General features: G+C 53.2%; 1 protein-coding gene and 1 long non-coding RNA gene across 3 annotated transcripts in view; one reads left to right on the top strand and one right to left on the bottom strand.

The window, feature by feature from the left end:
- The window catches only part of LRRTM4 (leucine rich repeat transmembrane neuronal 4), a 126470-nt gene that overhangs the window by 49513 nt on the left and 53446 nt on the right, over positions 1–23511 (bottom strand). The gene's annotated exons all lie outside the window — the stretch shown is intronic.
- Positions 273–10477, top strand: LOC137450358 (uncharacterized). Its single transcript, XR_010989570.1, has 3 exons — positions 273–352; positions 6153–6670; positions 6895–10477. It is a non-coding gene; the product is annotated as an uncharacterized lncRNA (long non-coding RNA).

The raw sequence follows: 23511 nt of genomic DNA, 5'->3' as shown, positions 1-23511 counted from the left end.
TCTTTCACACAACCTTGCGGTTTCACAGCCTGTTGTTAAGAGTAGCTTAAAATAGTCTCTTATCAGTCCTGACCCTCGTGGTATAACTCAAGCAGATGCACTATCTGTGATCGTTCTGACAAGGAAACAAAACAAACCACTCAGTAACTTTGCAAAGGACACAGCCGCGGAGCACAGCCTGCCCACGCCGGAGCCGCTCCTGGCAGCCACGCAGAGCCCAGCCCAGCCACGCAGAGCTGCTGCCCAGCCCAGCCACAGCCACAGCCAGGACAGAGTCACAGAACCATACAGAATGCTGGGGGCAGAAGGGACCTCTGGGGCCAGCTCCCTCTGCTCCAGCAGGGGCATCCAGGTGGGTCTGGAATCTCTCCCGAGGAGGAGACTCCACAACCTCTCTGGGCAGCCTGCCCCAGGGCTCCGTCACCCTCAGGAGTTTCTGTCATTCTGTGGCTGGGTGGAATCAGATTTGGTGGTTCTCAGCCTGGCACTGCGAGGTTGGGGGGGGGTGGTCAGGTCAGAGATGCTGGAGCAATCTCAGTCCATTACACAGTATCACAGTATCACAGTATCACTCAGGTTGGAAAGGACCTCGAGGATCATCGAGTCCAACCTGACACCACAGACCCCATGACTAGACCATGGCACCAAGTGCCACGTCCAATCTCCCCTTGAACGCCTCCAGGGTCGATGACTCAACCACCTCCCTGGGCAACCCATTCCAATGCCGAATGACTCGCTCGGTGAAGAACTTCCTCCTCACCTCGAGTCTGAACCTCCCCTGGCGCAGCTTGAGACTGTGTCCCCTTGTTCTGGTGCTGGTTGCCTGGGAGAAGAGGCCAACTCCCTCCTGGCTACAACCTCCCTTCAGGTAGTTGTAGAGGGCAATAAGGTCACCCCTGAGCCTCCTCTTCTCCAGGCTAAACAATCCCAGCTCCCTCAGCCTCTCCTCATAGGGCTTGTGTTCAAGGCCTCTCACCAGCCTTGTTGCCCTTCTCTGGACACGCTCAAGTGTCTCAATGTCCTTCTTAAACTGAGGAGCCCAGAACTGGACACAGTACTCAAGGTGCGGCCTAACCAGAGCAGAGTACAGGGGCACTATGACCTCCCTGCTCCTGCTGGCCACACTATTCCTAATGCAGGCCAGAATGCTATTGGCCCTCCTGGCCACCTGAGCACACTGCTGGCTCATATTCAGGTGGCTGTCGATCAGCACACCCAGGTCCCTCTCTGTCTGGGAGCTCTCCAGCCACTCCGACCCCAGCCTGTAGCTCTGCATGGGATTGCCATAGCCAAAGTGCAGCACTCGGCACTTGGACTTGTTGAATGCCATCCCATTGGACTCTGCCCATCTTTCCAGTCGGTCGAGGTCCCTCTGCAGAGCCCTGCAGCCAGCATTCCCTCAGCAGATTCCTTCACGACTGGTAAGACATTAAAAGCTTTTCTGCAGTGAGAAGTTTAGCACAAAGCTGTTGTGTGCTCTTCCCAAGATCTTTATTTGTCATACAGGTTCCACAAACTGCTGTGCTGGCAGGGGGGGTCAGAGGTCTGCTACAGTCTCCTCCAGCAGGCAGCAGCATAAACTCCCAGCTCCTGCTCTCCTCTGCTGGGGCTCGTTTATGACCCGCTGCAGCGAGCGGCACGAGGAGGTGCTGGGTGCTGAGCTAAAAGGTGTTTCTGTAATCAAGATTTAATTACAATCTATGAGATGAACAGAGCCTGCTGACAGGCTGGGAGTGTTCTGCTCCATCCCTTCCTGGGGCTGGTTCTCAGATCATTTCCTCAGCACAGAAATGCTGTGTTAGTTCCACTCCAGAAAGACCTCTGGCTGCAGCCTGCTTCAGGCACTTGCAGAAGAAATGAGTCCCCAGGAACAAGGCAGTGCTGTGCCTCTGCCACTCCAGAGCCAGGCAGAGACTGCAGCAGATAAAGGGGAGGGGAAATGAGGTGCTGGGCTCAGCTGCCCTCCCGCTTTGGAAACAGCCCGGGGAGCCCACAGCTGTCCGGGGGCTCAAGCAGTGCAGGAGGTGCAGGCACTGCTATTGCTGTGTGCCAGCAGGCACCTCCTGGGCTCAGCCACCAGGAGCTCATCCCTAAGAGCCGGAACCAGAGGAGCTTTTCTCTGGTGCCTGTGAGCAACAACATCTCAATTACAAGGGGGAAAACAGTTCCCAACCTGGGAGATTTTCATTTCTATCTTAATCGTAGCAGCAGCTGTTTGCTGGCAGTGCTGAGAGTGCTGCTGTGCCCCTCCCCCAGCGCCGCTCCTTGACTCCTCTGCAGAGCTCTACCACTACACACACAGCTCTTGTTTTGCTTTTTTAATCATTAGTATTATTTTCTGACGTGTTGCTGACAACTCTAATTAATTCCCTATCCAGGCTACAGACTGCTCAGTGGTTTGCATTTTTAACGATGTTACACAAACTAATAGGAATTATTAAGTGTTCAGCTTTGCTCTGGCCTGGATCAGGCAATCTCGGGATGGTTTGGGTTGGAAAAGACCTTTAAGATCAGTAAGTGTCTAAATATGTGAAGGGTGGGGGCTGAGAAAGGGTCAGGGTCTTTTCAGTGGTGTCTTGTGGTAGGACAGGGGGCAATGGACACAAGCTGGAACCCCGGAAGTTCCACCTGAACAGGAGGAGAAAATTCTTTGCTGTGAGGGTGCTGGAGCCCTGAAGCAGGCTGCGCAGAGAGGTTGTGGACTCTCCTTCCCTGGAGACTCTCAAGTCCCATCTGGATGTGTTCCTGTGTGTCCTGCCCTGGGTGATCCTGCCCTGGCAGTGGGCTTGGACTGAATGATCTCCAGAGATCCCTTCCAACCCCTCCCATGCTGTGATTCTATCCCAGCAATGAGGGACTTAGAAAGGAGAGAGAATGAGTAGGAGCAGACTTGTGCCTGGACAGAACACAACTCCCTGTGGAGTGGAGAACAGGTGTGGTGTGCCACTTACCTTGCTTTGTTGGCTAAATCTAATTAATGTCATCATTCCTGGCTGCCTGGCATATCAGAGCTGTAATTAAGCAAATACTCTCCCCTGATTTAACAAAAAAAAGAAGTTATTGTAAGTAGAGGTTTGAAGGGTAGATAATTACAGCTGCCAACACTGTCAGGTGGTCCTGAGCCTGCACTTCAGCTCTGAGCAGACAGCATTCCTCGAGCCCAGGCTGTAACTGGGCCATGCTTTCCCCACAAGGATATTTACCTACTCAGGTCTTGCAGTTCAGATCCCAGTTTAAAGCTGAGGGCCTTCCAACAGGCAAAGCTTAACCCCCCCTCCCTTTTCCAGGGCTAGGAGCCGTGTCCACCTTATCCTTACAACATCTAGTAGGAGAAAGGTCTTTGCTGAAAGAGTGGCCAGGGTAGGCAGCCCTGGGCTCTGCTACTGCCAGCAGTGCAGCCTGGGTCCCTTCCCTGGACACAGAGACACTCTGCTCCCTGGGGAGGCAGCAGGGAGCTGGGGGTTGCTCTCTTCTCCCTAGGGTCAGGTGATAGAAGAGTAGAAATGGCCTGAAACGGTGCCAGGGGAGGGTTGGGGTGGAGCTGAGGAAAAGTTTCCTTGCTGCCAGAGTGGAAGAGGCTGCCCAGGGAGGTGCTGCTGAGCAGCCTGCCCCGCTGCGCAGATTGTTGGTATTTAGATTTGATATTGTAATTTCTCTTCTAAGTGAGAAGGTCAAAGCCAGCAGAGACCACTTTAATCTTCATCCCTTTTATGCCAGAGTGGTTTGATCACCTTAAGGGGATTCCAAACCGAGGTCTGAAGGCCATATGGGACAGCACAAACATTAATCTAGTTTGCCTCTGCCCTCCCCCCGCTGCCCCCTGGATGCTTTTGATCTCCCGCGGTCAGGAGCGGCTCAGAGCCGAGGTCACACAAAGAGCAGATCGGAGCCGTCTCACTCACCCAACACTGCCAGGGATTACCCCAAAACGCTGAGATTAGAGTAGCACAGGCAGCTGGAACCCTCCCCCAGATCCTGTCCTCCTGCTTCCGTCTCTGAGTGGGAGGAGGGGAGATGTGGCCAGAGCAGCGAGGCTAGGGGCTGGGGCTGGGGTTAATCTGGCTGTGCTCCAGCTGGAGCCTGTGCTCTCATCTCCTCTGGTACAGACAAGAAATGAACCGGCTGGGGCCTCAGGAGGGACCTGTTCCAAGCAAAACAGTTCTGTGACTCCAGGTGTGATCCCTGTTCCCCCTTCCTCCCTGCCCCATGGCAAATTCCCTGGCAGCAACATCAAATCTCTTTGTGGTGGTACCCGGTGCTAGGGCAAGGAACAAGAGGTACAAGCTGAAATCAAGGCAGTTCTACCTCAACAGGAGGAGAAACTTCCTTGGTGTGAGGCTGCTGGAGGCCTGGAGCAGGCTGCCCAGAGAGGCTGTGGAGTCTCCTTCTCTGGAGACCCAAAGCCCACCTGGAAGTGATCCTGTGTGACCTGCCCTGGGTGCCCAGAGATCCCCAGCCCCTACCACTCTGATTCCACAACAAGGCACTGTGGCAACACTGAACACAGATGCAAACACTTGGAAGCCAGAATTCTATCAGTGAGGGAGAAGGGGAAGGAATAATTCCACCAGAGAAAGGCAGAGCCTTCCTTAAATGAAAATCTAAAGCAGCAGCCTCGCAGAATTCCCTGATTAGCCCTGAAAAAGTGCTGTGGATTCAGGAGCTCACAGAATGTATTTCATGCTCCCAGCCCAGCAGAGAGCCCTGCTGACACTCTGCCATTTGTTCATTTACAGCAAATATTAACATGCAGCACAATTTTCTGCCTGACACAATCAGTTTAATTTTTACCAAGACGAATGTTTCCAACGGCAAAGGATAATTAAATCATTTTCTCCTCCAAAAAGAGGCCTCCTGCTCCCCTCCTGTGCTTTCTCCCTTTTGTAAATCATCTAATGATTTTCTGCTGGTTTAAATATTGCCTCCCCACACCAAACTGATAGGCTGGCGTGGAACATCCACGGCAGAGGGACTTCCAGAGGCACCAAGTTCCTAAATCATCCAAAGACTTCCTGCTACCTGCAGATGCTCCTCCCCCTGTGAGACAGGGCAGGATAAAGCAGCAGCAGGGCCAAATGCCTGCCTCTGGTCCTTGCTAGAGTCACAGACTCACAGAATGCACTGGGCTGGAGGGGTCTTGTAAAGGTCATCGAGTCCCAACCCCCTGCAGCAGGCAGGACACCTCCAGCCAGACCAGGCTGCCCAGAGCCCCAGACCAGGCTGCCCAGAGCGCCAGACCAGGCTGCCCCGAGCCCCAGACCAGGCTGCCCAGAGCCCCAGACCAGGCTGCCCAGAGCGCCAGACCAGGCTGCCCAGAGCGCCAGACCAGGCTGCCCAGAGCCCCAGACCAGGCTGCCCTGAGCCCCAGACCAGGCTGCCCCGAGCCCCAGACCAGGCTGCCCAGAGCCCCAGACCAGGCTGCCCTGAGCCCCAGACCAGGCTGCCCAGAGCCCCAGACCAGGCTGCCCAGAGCACCAGACCAGGCTGCCCCGAGCCCCAGACCAGGCTGCCCCAAGCCCCATCCAGCCTGCCCTTGGCTGATGCATAGAATCAAACTGAGGAAGGGACCTCTGGAGAACATCCAGTTCAAGCTCCCTGCCAGGGCAAGATCACCCAGGGCAGGGCACACAGGAACACATCCAGGTGGGGCTTGAGAGTCTCCAGAGAAGGAGACTCCACAACCTCTCTGGGAAGCCAACTGGAACCCAGGAGGCTTCACTTGAACTTGAGGAGACACTTCTTTGGTGTGAGGGTGCTGCAGCCCTGGAGCAGGCTGCTTTAGCCCTGGAGCAGGCTGCTTCTCAAGTTTCCTCAATGCTAACTATGAATTACAAAAGCATGAGGCTAAGACACAGACACTGAGTTATTCAACCAGTGTTGGGGCTTTACTGGGGGGGGGAGAAGGGGCAGTATGACAAGTTAACAACAGCTGCAAATTACACTGAAGTCTTCCAGGAAAGACAGGAGGAGGCTTTGCTTGTGTTTACTGGAGCAAAGCTGTCCCCTGGCCTGCCCACACGCCTCCACAAGCATCCTGACTCTGTTCTGCTGCTGAGGTGATGAAGCCATCCCTGCCCCAGGAGATCAGGCAGCTTATTGCACTGCAGTGCTGAATGCACTGGTCAAATATTTAATCATCTCACTCTTTACAGTAAACACTGCAGAGGGAGCCTGCCCCTGGGGAACAGCAACATCCACAGAAGGAGGAACAGCAACCATCCAGAGAAGGAGGGACAGCAACATCCACAGGAGGGACAGCAACCATCCAGAGAAGGAGGGACAGCAACATCCACAGAAGGAGGGATAGCATTTTTGGAGGACACTTATCAGGAGGACAGGGAGAGATGGGCAGGGAGGATGCTGCTGTTGTGTGCAGGGGAAGCCTTTAGGGGTGGCTGGGGAATAGAAGGTGTGAGAACAGCAGGGCTCCTCCATGCCTCCATTTGCTAAAGGCACTCTGGAGAACACTGTTTAGGAAAGTTTTGCACCCCAGGTTTGCCTTTGCACTTCTTTAAAGGGGCAGGGGAGTGACAATCTGCTTGGCAATGCTGCCCTGTTGGAGAGGTTCCAGCCAAGCCATGATCTCTGCCCAAGGAGGGAGGCAAAGTTGGGAACTGAAAGCTGCTCAGAGGCCTGGTGTAGAAGCTCCAGACCTGGCACTGCGGAAGAGGTAAGGTGATGGAGGCTGAAGTGACAGAACTTCAGTGGCTGAGAAGGCAAAAGTCTCTGCTGCACTCCTTTGGCTCTCACAATAGCAGGAGGTGGCAGATGGAAGAGCACAGAGCAGAGCTCAGGCTCTAACAGAGCTGACACCACTTCAGCTTTGCACCATCATCTCTCTCTTCCTTCCAACCTCAGTCTTGAATTCCTTGCTCTAAAACTGCCTCTCCACAGCTTGGCCATTCCTGCCCTCCCTGCAGCTCGAGCAAGGCAGACATGGAGCACACAGCGAACCCAAGCGACAGAGAGCTGCTCACCTGGGGGCACACAGCGTCCTGACAGCTGCCCTTGCAGCCAACCCCAACCCACCCTGCTGAGAAGGGTCTCCATGAGGAGTCTGGATGGTTTGCACAGAGCCACTTCAGTCAGAAGAGCTCTTTAAGCTCACCCAGCCCAACCATTCCCTGACTCTGCCAAGGCTGGGGCTAAACCAAGGCCCTCAGCACCTCCTCTCTGGGGCTTTGAAACCCCTCCAGGGATGGACATTCAGCCACCCCCCTGGGCAGCCTGAGCCAGGCTTTGAGAGCCCTTCCAGGGAAGAAGTTTCTTCTAATGTCCAAGCTAAAGCTCCCCTGGGGCAACCTGAGGCCATCTCCTCTCATCCTCTGCCTTGTTACTAAGCAGAAGAGACCAACACAGCCACAGAGCTTTATGTCTACAGCCTTGTGAATAATCTGCTTGCTGTTTTGCCTCACTGTGTTAGGGACCACTTTGAATAATCAACATTGCAGAGTGAAGCCTTTCTTTGGTTAGAAGCAAGTCAGATTTGTTTACATCAGCCCTTTGATGGGAGTCTGGCTCAGCACTTCCCTCCTAACACCTGCACTGCTTAGTTAGCAGCTACATTTCAGCAGTGGCTCAGCCTCCACTTGCACACCAGGATCTACAGAGATGTGGACAGATCAGAAGGCTGATTCCCTGCCCGAGAACAGCTATGGCTGAGGTACCAGACACGAGTCAGGAGGTACAAAACAGAGCAGAGAAGATATGAAAACGCAGAGCAGCCACTGAGAGCTGTCCCCACCCCCAGCCCCGGAGCTGGAGCTTCCCTCCCAGGGAAATTCTGCTGCTTCAAATTTAATTTTCCTCTAGCAGAGGAGCGAGGGAACACCTGCTGCTTCCAGCAGAAAAGATCTGAACTTGTTTCAGCCCTTGTAGACAAAAGGCTTTCAATGTTCCTGTGAATGAGTAACACAAGACCTCAGCTTCCTATGGGCAGCACCCTGGTACCAGCTGTAAAGCCAAGCGATTGACACTGAGCCACCTGCAGCCTGCACCACAGGCAGCCAGCAACAAACCTCAGGGTCTTCTCCCCGAGGTCTTTGCATCCCAGCAGGTATCCACACTGAGTGCTTTAACCATGCACCAAGCCTTTCCCTCCTTGCAGCCTGGGCACTGTCAGAACTAGGATACAGGTCAGGATACAGCTGGGATGCACAGGAAAATAAAGACAGAACACGCTGAGAACTCAGCACCAGGACAAGGAAGTCATTCCCTACACCTCTTATCCACCCTCAGAGGTCTTTCCCAGCTGAATTGATTCTAGAATTCTGTTATTTTAAGGCAAAGAGGAGAAACACAGAAGTCATCCAGGAAGCAGAAAGAAAAGGCAAAGGAGCAACACTGCAGCTACTGCCCAGGGCCTCCCCTCCTCCCGCTGCTTCCCACTGCAGTCCTCATCCCCAGCCCGGCAAACACGTCAGGCAATGCCTCGGCTTCACACTCAGTGCCAGGTCTGAGCAAAGCACCTCTTGCAGGGAGATGTGGAACCTCTATGCCTGAAGCAGATGCAGAGAGCTGCACTTCCCAGCTCGGGAAGCATTTGCAGGAGCAGTCTGCAAAGCTTTTGTCTGGTGCTGCAGCCCAACCTCACCCCCTGGTGCTATGGGATTTGGGAACAGCCTGAGTCAGCAAGCATGCAGCCTTCACCAGGGGGTGGGAGAAGGCAAATGCAAACTATCAAGTCATATATATGAAGGCTACCATCTCAATCCAGCATTTTGAAAGCTTGTCAGGAAAATTAATTACCCTCTTGATTTAAGGAGCTGAGCTTTGTCCCCACAGACAAAGGCAGCACTTAACTATTTAAAGCTTATATCGGTCGACAACTGACATCTGCTTCCTACCACGGCCAAAGGCAAAGCTGAGCACGTTCAAAGCACAGATTCCCCAAGCACCAAAGTTTTTCAGCCTTCTCTGAGTTGTTTTCAGTTCTGTCACAGTTTCCCTGCCACTGAGCCCTGCGTTTCCGCAGAGGTTTGCCAAGAGGTCCTTCAGTTCATCATTGGATTGCCGTGGAGGAGGGATTTTAACCTGAAGTTCTCAGTGAAAATAGGACACTCAGAAATTAACAAAATCCCCACAAAAGGAGGGCAAAGCTTTGAGTGGCCTCAGAACACACAGCTGATGGCCTGCCTCAGAAGCAAGCAGCCTGCCCAGGGAGCTAGCAGTGCAAACCAGAGCTCACTGCCTTCCACTGGTGTCCATGGGGAAAAGTTCCCATATTAGGAACAATTTATTTGCTGCCAGAGAGGTCAGGGACTGGCAGAGGCTGCCCAGGGAGGCGGTGGAGTCCCCATCCCTGGAGGTGTTCCAGAGCCCTGTGGCCATGGCAGCTGGTGGTGCTGGGCTGATGGTTGGACTCCAAGTGCCATCTCCACACACTCCTTGGAAGGAGAAGGTTTCATCTCCAAGAGCCTGCAGCTTTTCACTCAGTCAATACCAAACACTGATTCTGACACACCTCCAGCAGTGCTGAGCCAGCAGCCCCTCGGCTGTTTAACTCTTCTCCTTCCTGATGCTTCTGCCGAGCCCAGCCAGGCTCCCCAGCAGCTCTCGGAGCTGCCTGAGTGCAGCACAGAATCTCTCCGGATTTGTCAGCGGGGTTTTAATCCCTCTGTGGTTAGATGCACACAAAGCCATGAGAGGTTTAGGGGATTTGTGGTTCCTATCTCCCCCAGCCCTTCCCAGATGATGAATGCTGGGTTACACTCCATGGAGTCGGCTGTGAGCCTGCCCTGGTGCAGCTGGCAGGGCTCTTGTGTGCAGCAGCCGGAGAAGAACCTGGCCCGTTGGATTCCCCAGGCTGAGCTCTTGTCACCACCTCAGCTTTACACCTGAGAACTGCTCCAGGGCTGGGGGTTCCCTGCAGCCAAGCCCAAGCAGAAAGAGAAGCAGCTGGAGTCAACCTCCCAGACAGCAGGGGGAGGAAAAGAAATCCAAGTGGGGGCTTCAGTAGGAGAAGGGAGGGACAGAAGGAAGGTGGCAGGGGAAGAAACATTTCTGGGTCACCAAACATGACTTGGTTTAAAGATAACAACAAGGAATACAAAACTACAACAAACACACAAAGCAAAACCAAACCACCACCACCAAACCACCCAAGCAAACACGGCAGGGAGGGAGGTTTGGGGAGGGAGCTCAGCACCCAGCACCCAATCCCACAGTGCTTGCTGGCTGCTGGTTTCTGGGGCTGCTTCCTGACCTCCCCAAGGCTGGGAATGATTTGAGGCTCTGCCCTCTCCATTCCTTCCTTTCATTCCACATTTCCATTTTGGTCACACTCCTGGTTTCCTCCTCCACCTTCCCTCTCCCCACACACTGACATGGACCAAGACTACAATAAACATACCCAGGGCAGGCAATTACCAACTTGCCAGAAAGAAACTCTCAGCTACCTGAGGTGCTGCAGGGACTCTGCAGCACAGCATGGAATGAATCATCTGTGCCCACTGAAATTAAACCACACACAATAGAGGCTGAGCAGAGCCATTCATCACTCAGAGGGCCAAGGGGACTGTCATATTGCACAGCCCACTGGTGGCATTCTGAAGTGAATATTTTCTTTGTAGCTGGGGATGGACAGGGCGATGGCAGCGCAGTGGCCTGCAGCACCAAGAGAGTGCAGCCCTCCCTTGGCTTGACCTACAGCAATAAATCAGATATTGGGGGGGGAAAGCCTGAGTGATTCTGCAGCAGCAGCTTCAGGATGACTGAGGTCTGCATGTCTGTAAAAGATCCATGGATCAGTATTTGCAAATATCTGAAGGGTGGGGGTCAAGAAGGGGCCAGGCTCCTTTCAGTGGTGTCCTGTGGTGGCTCAAGGGGCAATGGACACAGACTGGAACCCTCAACAGGAGGAGAAACTTCCTTGGTGTGAGGGTGCTGGAGCCCTGGAGCAGGCTGCCCACAGAGGTTGTGGAGTCTCCTTCTCTGGTGGCTTTCCAACCCCACCTGGATGTGTTCCTGTGTGGCCTGCCCTGGGTGCCCCTGCTGGGGCAGGGGGGTTGGAGTGGCTGATCTCTGGAGGTCCCTTCCAAGCCCTGGCGCACTGTGAGCATGGCAGCACTGGGTGATCCCAAAGGGCTTTTCCAACCAAACCAGATCCATAGCTCCCTGAACTGTCAGCTCCCAGCACTGCCCAAAGCCATTGCAGACCTCTTCTGCAGACAGCAGCTTGAAAGGAGCTTGGAGAGAGCAATCAGGGTTAGTTTGCAGATTACCATGGCAAATCTGCAAGCACATGGGGAGAAGGCATAAAAGGGGCTGTAAATTTAACATAAAGAAACAAACCCAATTATCCCAGACAGAGCCATTCGAGCTGCTACAGGACTCCTAAAGCACAAAACATGATCTTAATCACTTCAAGTCCAGGGCAGCTGGGTAATGAGCACCTCCTGCCACGAGCTGAGCACCCTCAGCACTTCATGAGTAGCAACAGGAATTGCTCTGAACAGCTGCCAATTTGCAGGGTTGGTAGTGGGTAGGAGTTACCTGCTCCCTGTTGTGTCCACACTAATTGATTTATTGGGAGCACACTTGGAACATGCTTGGGCAGCCTGCCCCCAGCCAAAGCTCTCCTGCTCACTGCTCTGTCCACCTCCTACCATGGCAGCAAACCCCAAACAGAGAAGGTGTCGTAGCTTGGGCTGGGTGCCCTCTGCTACAGGGGTGTTTCCTGTGTCCAGAGGTCCAGCCCAGAGGGTGGACACAGGACGTTAGGTTATTTCCTACCAGGATCCCTTGCACCACTATAAGTCTCACGGTGGGGTCTGGCACTTCCTCTTTCCTTCCTCTCCGCCACCTGGTACCTGGGGGTGAGATGTCCCAGCCATGGGCCTGGCCAGGCCCAAGGGCACGGGGGGATGGGCAGTCTCAGATCTGGCCAGCTGAGACTAGCCTAGCAGTGGGGGGGGGGGGAAGGAGGAGCCCTGGGGGTTTTGGGTGCACCCTCAGGTGGGGATGGGATCTCTCTGGGTCTGTTTTGGGGTTTCTTCTTGTCCCTGTGTTTCTAGCTCTCTGCACACACTCACTGTTCTCTGTTTAAACTTTCCATCACTTTTGCAATCTGTTTGTCTGAGTTGTTATTTCTGTGCGTGGTGGGGAGGGGGTCTGCCCCAACCCATTACAGAGGGACACCAAAACCGCCGTCCCTGGTACGAATTCTTCCTCGGCCATCTTCAGGAGAGTCAAACAGGCCCTCAGCAAAAGCAGGACATGGAGCTGGTGGAGAGGGCCCAGGGGAGAGCCACAAAGGTGATCCAAGGGCTGGAGCAGCTCTGCTAAGGGCACAGGATTAGAAATAGAGGGAAATGCAATCACCTGCTGCTGCCCCAGGCAGCACCACCAGCAATCCTTCATGTCAAAGGCTGCTCAGGAACAGGAGAGGCCTCGACTTCAGCTGCAAGGAACCTTAAAACTTGGGCAACATCCTTCAGTGAGGAGCAGGAACCCTCTGGATAATGAAGAGCTGTGAGGATTTGGCCCATGGAAGAGGACCTACCAAGGGGTAGCCACCAGCAGCAGGCTTCCTTCGCTCTGCAGTGCTTCCCCACTCTTTCATTAGAGCATTTCCTCTCTTCCCACCCCCAGCCCTCACCAGGACATTCTCGTTGGAGGATGCCATCAGTGCTGTTTCAGATCTGTCAGATATAATCTTCTAATCTGCCAGCTCTTCACAGGCAGGGATGAGCTCATGCTCTGACTGACAGGCTGTGCTGAGCAGTCTGGGCTCCCTCCAAGCCTGTTAAAAGTTTCAGTTCCCCCATTGTGTGAATCCTGTCAAACTTGGCCCTGCAATTTTCATAATGACAGCTGCTGTCAGTTTAAAAGGGTAAATTATTCAGTACAACTGGGAATGCTGACAGGAGCTGTAAAAAAGGGGCCTGAGGAGTGGAGAGAAGAAAAGGGTTCCAGGTATCCAAGGAGAGATGTAGTAAATCACTGAGACACCCTAGAAACGTCCAAGCCAAGCTATGCTCCAGCCTCCTTCCCCAATCCTGGGAAGCTCTTTCCTTGGGCAAGGGAAAAACCAACACAGAGAGATGAAATTAAAGCACATCAGTAACACAACTTAACAGCCAAGTTTGCCAGGACACTCTGCTGTCTCATGGCATCCCCACACCACTCACAGGGACGAGATGGAGCTGCAGTTGTCCCTCTCCTGTGTGCTTCCAGTGGGAGACCTGAAGTTCTCTGACCTGTTTCTCACAGCTCCATCAGCTGCCTAGCTGCACTTTCTGGTCACCTGTTCACACTTTCCTCTCATGCAGGGGCTTTACCATCTACCCTTTGTGATTTCTTCTCCTCTGCCCTGCAGCAGAGCCAGAGACCCACCTTTGCCAAGCACATTTTGGGATCAATCCACTTTGGAGGTGGACAGAGCACTGCTTGCTGCTGGCCCCAGGCATCACACAGAGGCAGCAGCTCCCGGTGGGCACCACAGCTCTGCTCCAGTTGCCTCCCTGCATCTAACCCCTTCCTGTGGGGACGTTCAGAGGGAAGTGCAGGAGGCTTTGGAGAGGCAGCAGCTCTTGTGCAGAGGCAATCCTTGCCCTGCTGAGGGCTGGAAATTCCTGCCAGGAATGCCAGGCTGCACACTGAGCTTTTCCTAGAGAGATCAATCAAAGGCTGATGCTCAATAAAGGACAATCCAAAGTGTGGGTATGCAAAGTGCATTTAGGATACACATGCACACACTGGGAGCCTTGTCAGCATCCTCTCATGTTTGGTGAGAACAAAGCCAGGATGAGTTTAGCTGCAACTACAACAAAAGGAATACCACTAATGCAACAAAAGCAGTGTATCACAGTTGGGAGGATGAAGCCCTCTGCAAGGGCCTGGCAGCTGAGAGAAATAACACACCTTGCCTTGGAGTGATGGAAATAATTAGAGGGGGGAAACCTTGGAAAGCAACACTGCTGTGAGCAGAACCAAGTGGAAGCATCAGTGAGCTCCTGTGTGTGCCACAAAGCTCAGCCTGGCCCAGCTCAGGGCTCCTGGAGGGGATAGAATGAGCAAAGTGAAACCTGTTCAAAGGCATTGAAGAATGCTTAGCTCCATGGAAGGTCTGCAGCACAGCAAGCAGCACTATGAAGGCAGCAGCCTGAACAACAGACCCAGACCTGCACAAGATGTGACTGAGGGTGGAAGCCACCAGTCAGTAAGGGCAGGATCCTCTGAGAGGTGACAGAGAGGGAAGAAGGAGCAGTGAGGGCTGCAAAGATGCTGAGGGTTCTGGAACTTCTCTGATGAGGAAAGGCTGAGGGGATTGGGGCTTTTGGCTCTGCAGAGGAGCAGCCTGAGAGGGGAGCTCATCAATGCTGATCAACACTTCAAGTGTGGGGGTCAGGAGGATGGGGCCAGGCTTCGTTGGGTAGTGCCCAGGGACAGGACAGGGGGGCACAGGCACAAACTGGAGCAGGAGAAGTTCCATCTAAAGAGGAGGAGGGGAACTCACTGGGGTTGAGTAAAACCCACTCTAGAAGGCAAAGGAGTTCCAGTAGCTGAGTTGTGCAGACACTGCCCCAGGTAGAGCCTGCACCTCCTCAGCCACGCTCCAGCACACAGCTGCCATTTGTTTCACTGAATATTTAGCAGCTCCATTTACAAAGCAGAGCAGTTCCACCTTTTAGCTGTGCACTCGGTGTCAAGACACCAGCGCAGATCAATCCATTCAAATCAGACCTAAACCAGAGCCTCTTACACAAATACACGATGCAATTAGAAGGAAATGGTCATCTCAGGATTGGCACACTAATGAGAACTGCCTCTATGAAATGACTATATTCATTTAATTAAAAAGCCCATTATGGATCCCATTCAGCATGCTGCTCATTGAACTCTTCCCTATCAATCTCATTTGCCTCTGCAGAACGCTGGGAGCAGCAGGTTGATTTGTACAAACAGGTTCTGAGCAACAAAGCCTCAGGAAAATACAGGCAGCCCCTCAGGGGAGGGCTTTCAGGAGCCAGAAATACAAACATGGACTTGAAAGGTTGTCAGAGTCATACAGCTCTTTGGGTTGGAGAAGGCCTCTGAGCTCATCCAGTCCGACCATTAGCCCAACATCACCACAGCCACCAAGCCCTGGGCAGCCTGTGCCAGTCCCTGACCACCCCTGCAGCAAAGAAATTGTTCCTCATCTCCAACCTCACCCTCCCCTGGCACAACTTGAGGCCATTTCCTCTCCCCCTCTCACCTGATCCTCACTCCAGCCTCCTGCCAGGGAGCTGTAGAGAGCACTGAGGCGCTGCAGGGCAGCACTGCTGCCTTGCCACTCCTTCAGCCTGCCTGTAGCAGAGCTGTCTGACAGCCTAACAAACAAATGTGCCATAATCTGCACTAAAAGCTGAAAGAGAGCCTGCTGCCTACTCTGGGCCAAATTGCCTGCTCTGTATGCTCCAAAGCTCTATTAATTTCAAGAGGATGGCATGGGATGTAAATAGAGGCAGCCCCTGGTGCTCAGCCTGCACTGAATTTGCAGAGCAGCTGAGCTCTGGGAGGGAGGTCACCGGCGCTGTGTCCTCATTAGCAGTAAAAGTGTGTGCCAGGGACTGGGGCAGGAGGTGGTGGTTTTAAATGCTGGGTCTTAACATTAGCCATCACATAAATAATTCAAGTGTTGTGATGTCTGGACCCGAGTTTAATGCTTGAAACTACAGCTCAGCCCTGGCACTGAGCAGCTCTTTAACATGTAGGCCACAGCATCTCCATGTTCCTGTCCAGCTTGGTGATAAGATCCGACACCAGAGCCCTGCTGTGCATCGCCAATGCCTGATCCCAGGGCTCTGCCAGGACAAACAGAGCTCTGGTGTCTGTCAAATTCCCTCCCATCCCTTGCCATTCCCGCTCAGACTGGTGGTGCTGGGGGCCTGCTGGCTGGGAAAGGAGGTTGTTGATCATGCAGTACACAGGAGTCAGTTTCTGCCACACAAAGCAGTGCAGGGGCAGGTCCTGGTGAGTCCAGGTGGAGTCACCATCCCTGGAGGTGTTCACAAGAGGTTTGCATGAGGTGCTCAGGGACATGGTCTGACAGTTGTCTGCTCAGGTTTGGGGACCTTACTCCAAGAAGGATATTGAAGGGCTGGAACCAGACCAAAGAAGGGCAATGAAGCTGGTAAAAGGTGTGGTGAGGAGCAGCTGAGGGACCTGGGGCTGCTCAGCCTGCTGATCAGTCAATAAGAAGGAGTGCCAATAGGCTTTGACAGAGGAGTCATCATCTGCATCATCTCAGACACCTCCTCTCACATGACTCTTCCTCAGCACATCACTAAAACACTTTGGCATTTCAGTCCCAGCCATCCTGGGCATTGCTGTGACTACCCTCTGCACTTCCACTCATCCCAGCAGGGAGCATGCAGTCCAGGAGAAGGCAATGAGGCACCGAAGAGCCCTGCCTGTCACATGTGATATCTTCCAGCCACGGACCACACGGGCCCAGAAAACTCAGGGAAGAATTCGCTTCTGTCACAACTTCCCTCTGGAGATGGGAGGTGGCAGCAGAGAGATGTGAGGAAACAAGAGACCTCCAGCCCGAGTTCACTGCCTCGGGTGAGGGCTGGCTGCTGCCTTCCACCCAGCAGTGCCACAGCTCCTCCACCACAAGCACCATCCCTCAGCTGCTGCTGGAGCAGAGCCTTCCACCAGCTCCCCTATGGACATTCACTGAATCTCTGAACGGTAGGGGCTGAAAGGGACCTCTGGAGACCCCAAGCCCTCTCCCAGCACAGGCTTGCCTTGGGCAGGTTGCACAGGATCAACAGCCCCAAGTCTCTCAACCTTTCCCCCTCACAGAGATGCTCCAGGTCCCTCAGCATCTTCATGGCCTCTGCTGAACTCTCTCCAGTAGTTTCCTGTCCCTCTTGAACTGGGGAGCCCAGAACCAGCCCCAGGACTCCAGATGTGGCCTCACCAGGACTCTCAGACACTAGAACAGGCTGCTCAGGGAGGTGGTTGGATCCTCATCCTTGGAGGCACTTAAAAGCCACAGAGATGTGGTGCTGAGGGCCATGGCTTAGCCCCAGCCTTGGCAGAGCTAGAGAATGGTTGGACTGGATGAGCTCCAAGGGCTTTTGCACCCCAAATGGTTCTGTGCCTCACTGACCCCTGGAGAGCAAACTCTTGTACCTGGCCTGCAGCCCCCAGTGAGTCTCCTGAAGTGCAAAGGGCAGGCCTGCAGCTGGGAGGTGTTGGTTGTTCCAGCAGCAGCGGCAGTTCTGCTCCAGGATCTGTCAGCTCAATCAGCCCCAGAGCAGGACCATTTGTTTTCAATGGAACATTAATTTCAGACAAGCTAAAGTGAAGCCTTTTAGCAGCTTAATGCAAAAGAGGGGGGCAAATGTTGATGTCCCTCAAAACTCCAGCAGTTAAGGCTAAAAGGTAAAACAATAGCTACCATGGGAAGTGGAGGAGATGAGATTCATTCCACCTGTAAGGGTATAATTAGTAAGATGCAGGATGCAGTCAGGAAAAGCACCCCCAAAATACATCAGGGCTTGTCTTTGGGAGCTAAATCCAAGTCCTGCTCTTGCTGGGGCTCAGTTCCTGGACATGGAAGCACATCCCTGGACATGGGGACCTCAACATCAACAAATCCATACCTGCCTCTGTGCCTTGGTCTGCCCTGCTGTAAAACAAGAACAGTGCTGATCCCTCTGCACAACACCTTGAGATCCAGCAGGAAAGCTCAGCTGTTATCAACCCAGCACCACCATGGCCACGAAAGCATGGCCCCAGGTGCCATGTCTGCACCTCCAGGGGTGGTGACTCACACATGGGCAGTGGAGAACAGGACAGGACAGGACAGTCTGACTTGGCAGTGACAGCACAGAAGGGTTGTGGGGGTGGACTCCCTGCTCTGCTCAGACCATTTCACATCCTCTGAGCTTTCTCACAGAGCTGCCATGTGGAGTGCTGATGAAACTCTAACCTTCCTCCAGTGCTGTGCTGCCATTTGCAGAGCAAAGCCTCTCTGCAGGGCCCTGCAGGGGCTCAGGGCTCTGTGTTACTTCTGCAGGCAATTTGTCACTAATGAGAGTTTTGCCTTTCAGTTTAGGCAGGACCCAACATGAGCCTGAGGATCTGGATATCTGCAGCAGTGAGTCAAAGACATTGATTTCAAATATGCTCTCATCACCCAAGAATGTTTATTTTTGTAAGGGGATGAGTCAATACAATCATCTGATGTGCAGTAGTATTAAGGATGGAAAACTGAAGGGAAAGGGAAAGGAGCAGGGCAAGTGTCTGCAGGGATGAGGGACTTGCTGCTTGAGGGGTGCTGAGCTGAAACCAGCCCTGGCCCAGCAGGCAGGAATCCTTCCCCAGCAGCAGGAATGGCTTTTAAGGAACAATACAATATTCCCTCCAGATCCATAGATTCCTAGGATGGCTTGGGTTGGAAGGGACCTTAAGGATCACCCAGCTCCTGCCTGGGCAGGCTGCAGTAACCAAAGCCAAGCTGTCAGGGTCAGGAACCCCAGCTGCAGCGTGGAGCCTGCACGCTCAGGGAGGGGGACTGGGTGTCCCTTCTGGCCTTGGAATGCACTCACTGAGCACCCAGTGCTGGTCTTTCTCACCACAAATTGTGCTTCCCTCTCCCTTTGGCATATGGCAAACAATTCCACACTGGGTTTAGCTAGATACAGGCTCCATAGCAAGCAGAGCTCCAGAGATGACATCCAGGTGTAAATCACTGTGGTTATGTTGATATTGTGGTGAGGACTACTGCTAGCAGGTGTAAGAATGGTTTCTCTCAGTGAGTAGCTTGGCTCTGCAGCACAGTTGGTAGCAGATGTTTCAAAGCTGCAGTCCCAGGGAATTTTGATCCAACTGGGATAGAAATGCTTCTCATACAGACACACAGATATGTGGCATGGGTTGTGTTTAGACCCTGCCTGTCTGTCCCACACAGCCAAGAGCTGAACTTCCCTCAACCATTCTGTCTAAACAGAACTGCACCTTGGATCCTCTTCCTTTTACAGCTGAGACTCAGCTGAGCTGAGTTCATGACAAGAGAAAGTAACCAGAGGATCACAGAATGGTTTGGGTTGGAAAGGCCCTCAAGGATCATCAACCCACACCACCATGGCCATTAACTGTCCCCAGGTGCCATGGCCACAGGTTTCCTGAACCCCTCCAGGCATGGGGACTCCACCACCTCTCTGGGCAGCCTGTGCCAGTCCCTGACCACTCTGGCAGCAAAGAAGTTTTCCCTCATCCCCAAGCTAAGCCTCCCCTGGCACAATTTCAGTCCACCCAAACGCTGTGTTTCTGAGGAGCTTTTCCTCAGCCCTCCCCTGGCTTTTCTCCACGCGGACAAGGGGCAGCACCAGGCACAGCAAATCCCAGCAGCACAGACCCTGCAAGAGGCAATTGCTGCTTGCCTCAACGAGAGCTGGAAGGTGTTCAGCATCCTGTGAGAAGAACTCAGCTCTCTTTGGGGGGGTCTAATGAGCTGTGTATAGTTGACAACACAGAAGCTATCCCCACATCAGCCTTCCACAGCTACCACTGCAGCTGCTCTGGAGACTGAAGCCCATCCAGCCCAGCTCACTGCCAGCTCTACACATCTCCACACACTGCTGCTGAGGATCTATCTGGGAAATGAAAACCAAACCCTGTCTTGACCTTTTTCTGCCGGGCATGTTACAAAACTGACTCTAATGTGTGCTCAGAAGGTGGCAGGTAGGGAGCAAGACTGGAAGGATTAGGTTGTTAATAGCTGCAAACAACAACACCCACACTGCTGAGCACTGCAAGCCAGCCCTGTGACAGGGTGATGGAAGGCTGACAGTCCCTTGCCAGGCAGGGTGAGGCTATCATAACCCAGCAGATGATTAGTTTTAAAACTTTTAATGGATCTCTGTCCACTGCAGCCTGATGGAGTGAGCAGTGCTGGCACCCCAGGGGAGTGGGAGGCTATTTTATATCTCATTTGCAGGAATGAACACCCAGGAGGTGCTTTCTTTTTGACAGAATACATAAGACCTACCTGAACGCTTTGCCTTCGCTTCCTCTGCTGCTCCCTACAGCAGATGCTAAGATGTTTTATCCTGGGCTGGCCTCATTAAGCTGCCTGGCACAGGAGGGAGAGGCAAAGCTAACAGGAGCTGTTAGCTCTGGTTTGTGTACAAAACACAAAGGGGGGGAGCAGCAGCCAGCAGCAGCTGAGGAGCTGGGTTGGATGGAAGGGGCAAAGCAGGAAAGCTCAGCAAGAGACTGCCTCGAACCATGGAATCCTTAAGCTTGGTGGTGTTGGGCTGAGGAGGGACTCCATGACCTCCAACCCCAAACCATTCTCTGATTAGCTGACCCTGTGTTCCCTTTAGAGCACTGCACACAAGCAGAGTAGCAAACAAGATGGAAATTCCTCAGCCCCACGGCAGAATCTGCACCTCAGCACCACCAGAGAGAGAAGTGTGCAGGGCTGAGCCACACTCACCCCAGCGGCGATGCCGTGCTGCGCAGAGCCCAGCAGAGCCGGAGCCAGCGTGAGCAGGAGCAGGTTGAGGCTATTACATTAACAGCCCTCAGAGACTTGGACTATAATTTTAGCTTCTCTTTCTCCCTCTGCCTGGCTGTGCCCTGTGAGTCAACAGAGGAGGATAGTTGGCAATCAGCTCCTGCAATTATCTTCCTCCCTAGATTTGAATTGTTAACCGTAGCTTCCACTAATAGAGCTGCAAATGAATAGGATCCTTCTCGCTGGTGTTTGCTGGAGGAACATCAAACTCAGCCACTCCTCAGCTCCAGGCACCCTGCTGAACAGAGGGCAGAAAGGACAACTTGCAGTGCTCTTGGCTTGCCTGATGGCTGCGGGGGAAATAAAGCCAGGAGCAAAGAGCAGAGGGCTGGAGCAGCACACCTGAGGTGAGCAGCTGGCCTGGAAGGACTAAAGATGGATGAGAGAGTTCCTCCTTTGGGGAATTCCTGCACACACACAGGAGGACTCTGCAGGACATGGTTTAGTGTCTGTAGTGGTTGATGGTTGGACTTAATGATCTCAGAGGTCCTCTCCAACCCAACTCTTCTGTGATTCTGAAGGCTCCTGGCCACTAAGCCCTGGCCCCAGGTGCCATGGCCACACCTTTCTTGGGCACCTCCAGGCATGGGGACTCCACCACCTGGGAGCTGTTTCCCAGCAGGTCAGCCCCTCAAGGTGCTCTCCCTGGTTTACACCGTGGCTCCCACTTCATTCCTATTGACTCTTGAAGAAAAACCCAACCCAGCACCGTGGTGCAGTGTGAGAAATGTTATCCCAGGCCTGGGAATTTCAGGTGCTGCCTAGGGGAGCAGTTCTGTGAGTGAAGAGCACTGCTTGGTGATGTCCTTTTGCGCTGCTTCATGGCTAAAGTGCTCCAAGGTCAGACAACTGCGTCCTGCTGTCGATCCATCTGACTGCCTCTGCTCTCCAAACCCCTGCTCCCAATGTCTGCTGCTCCTTCTGTGGCTTGTAGCTCCCATTCCCCTTCCTCGACACCCCTGCTCCTTCCTCTGTTTCCTACATTTAAGCAAATCAAATCTGAAAGCAGAATGCTCTTCATTTTCATCCAAATTTTCAGCAGAGGAAAATAAATTTCCTTTCTCCCCTCCTCCTTTCATTCTCTGATAGGCTCTAATCAACATCCCACAGACTCAACTCTTTTGAAAACCCAGAGTGGAATTACAGGATGGAAAACCCTCCAGCCCCATTTTGCTTGCAGCAGCCTTCAGCCAGAGACACTTTTCTCTTTGCAAAATCTGGTACATAATGACTAAAAATTATCTTCCCTCTCTGCTCTTGGGCTCTGTAAGACTTTCTCTTCTGCCTGCTCCCTTTCAAGACTCCACAAAATTGCATCCATTTCACACTCCTCTCCCCTGGGTCCTTCAGACCCCCACGGCAGAAGGACCGTGGACTTCTCTAGTCAGAAAAGCAACCAGAGTGTCCCAGATCTGCTCATTACTCCTTAAAATGAGCTTCAGTTGTTCCAGCACTGAGTGTGGTCACGAAGGAGCCTCCTCTTTGATCTCCACAGCACAGATCCAGGCCACAGGAGCCAAACACTAACCTGAATCAGCTCCCAGACTGCCCCTGGCTTCACTTCAAACAGAAACGAGACACGGCAGAGCCCCCTGGGGACCTCTGTCAAGATGTGAAATGGAAACATGGAACCATGGGTTTGTGCCAGATGGAAGAGCTCCCTGAGATCATCCAGGCCAACCATCAGCCAGCACCGCCACGGCCACCAAGTGCCATGGCCACCAAGTGCCATGGCCACAGGGCTCTGGAACACCTGCAGGGATGGGGACTCCACCACCTCCCTGGGCAGCCTGTGCCAATCCCTGACCACTCCTGCAGTACAGAACTCTTTCCTCATCTCCAGCCTAAACCTCTCCTCGTGCAACTTGAGTCCATTTCCTCTTCTCCTATCACTTGGGAGAAGAGACCCATCCCCCACCCCCCACTGCAGCCTCCTTCCAGGCAGTCCATGCAGCGCTTCTGTGCTGGCTTTCAAAGCTCCATTGTCACAACTTCAGGAGAAACTTCTTTGCTGTGAGGGTGCTGGAGTCCTGCAGCAGGCTGCCCAAAGAGGCTGTGGAGGCTCCTTCTCTGGGGACTTCCAACCAGCCCTGGCCATTGTGATCCTGGGCAGGCTGCTGTGGGTTCCCTGCTGGAGCAGGGGGGTTGGGCTGGATGATCTCCACGGGTCCAACCCCACCACGCTGGGATGCTGTGGTTCTAACTTTAGCCACGTTTGGCTTTCCAGGGAGTTGCAGAAGGCTCTCATCCATCCCCAGAATGATCCACACTGCCACAACCTCAATGGAAAAAGCAGCAAAGGAAAATAATAGCAGAAAGCAATGAGGCATCCTGAAAGATCCCTGCATTTTAAGGCCTAATTAAAAGGGAATGGCATTAGTCATGTACAGTGGTGGGGAAGCAAGGCTCTGTGGATGGCTGCTGCAGAGAGCTGTCAGCTGCAGCGTGCCACAGCAGCCATATAAATCAGATATTACTATTTACTTGCTCTTGTAATACAAGGAAGCAAAGGAACATTCATGGAAACAAATGCCAAGTGCAGAAACTCTCGTGTTCCTCTGTTCTTTATGCACAGCAGTGCTACCCACAGAGCAGGAGCCCCTGGATGACCAGAGCTGCTGGGCAAACCTGGAGTAAGGAGAATTTTCCCCTCCAGGGAGTTTGTAATCTAAAAAGATTTGGATGAACACATTGGTGAAGAGGTTTTCCCAGGCACATCAGAAGCAGAGCTGGGTACAAACCTCCCACAGTTCTGGGTTTTTTTCCCCTCCCATCCACTACATCTCCCCAGTGCTCGTAGTTTGTATTTTTAACTCCTAAAAACACACACAGTGGCCTGGCCAGGAGAAAACACAGCAGCTCCCAAAGTGTGCTCAGAGTGTTCCTGCCACACACAGAGCAGAGCAGCAAATTCATCAGATCTCATGGGTTGGGTTGGGAGGGACCTCAAAGATCATCCAGATCCAACCCCCAGCCGAGGGCAGGGACAC

Source organism: Melanerpes formicivorus, unplaced genomic scaffold (assembly GCF_026170545.1).
Source record: "Melanerpes formicivorus ecotype bairdi unplaced genomic scaffold, bMelFor1.0.p_v2 SCAF_34, whole genome shotgun sequence".
NCBI classification, from domain to species: Eukaryota; Metazoa; Chordata; class Aves; order Piciformes; family Picidae; genus Melanerpes; species Melanerpes formicivorus.
Note: the sequence above shows the minus strand (reverse complement) of the source record. Positions and strands in the feature narration are given on the sequence as shown.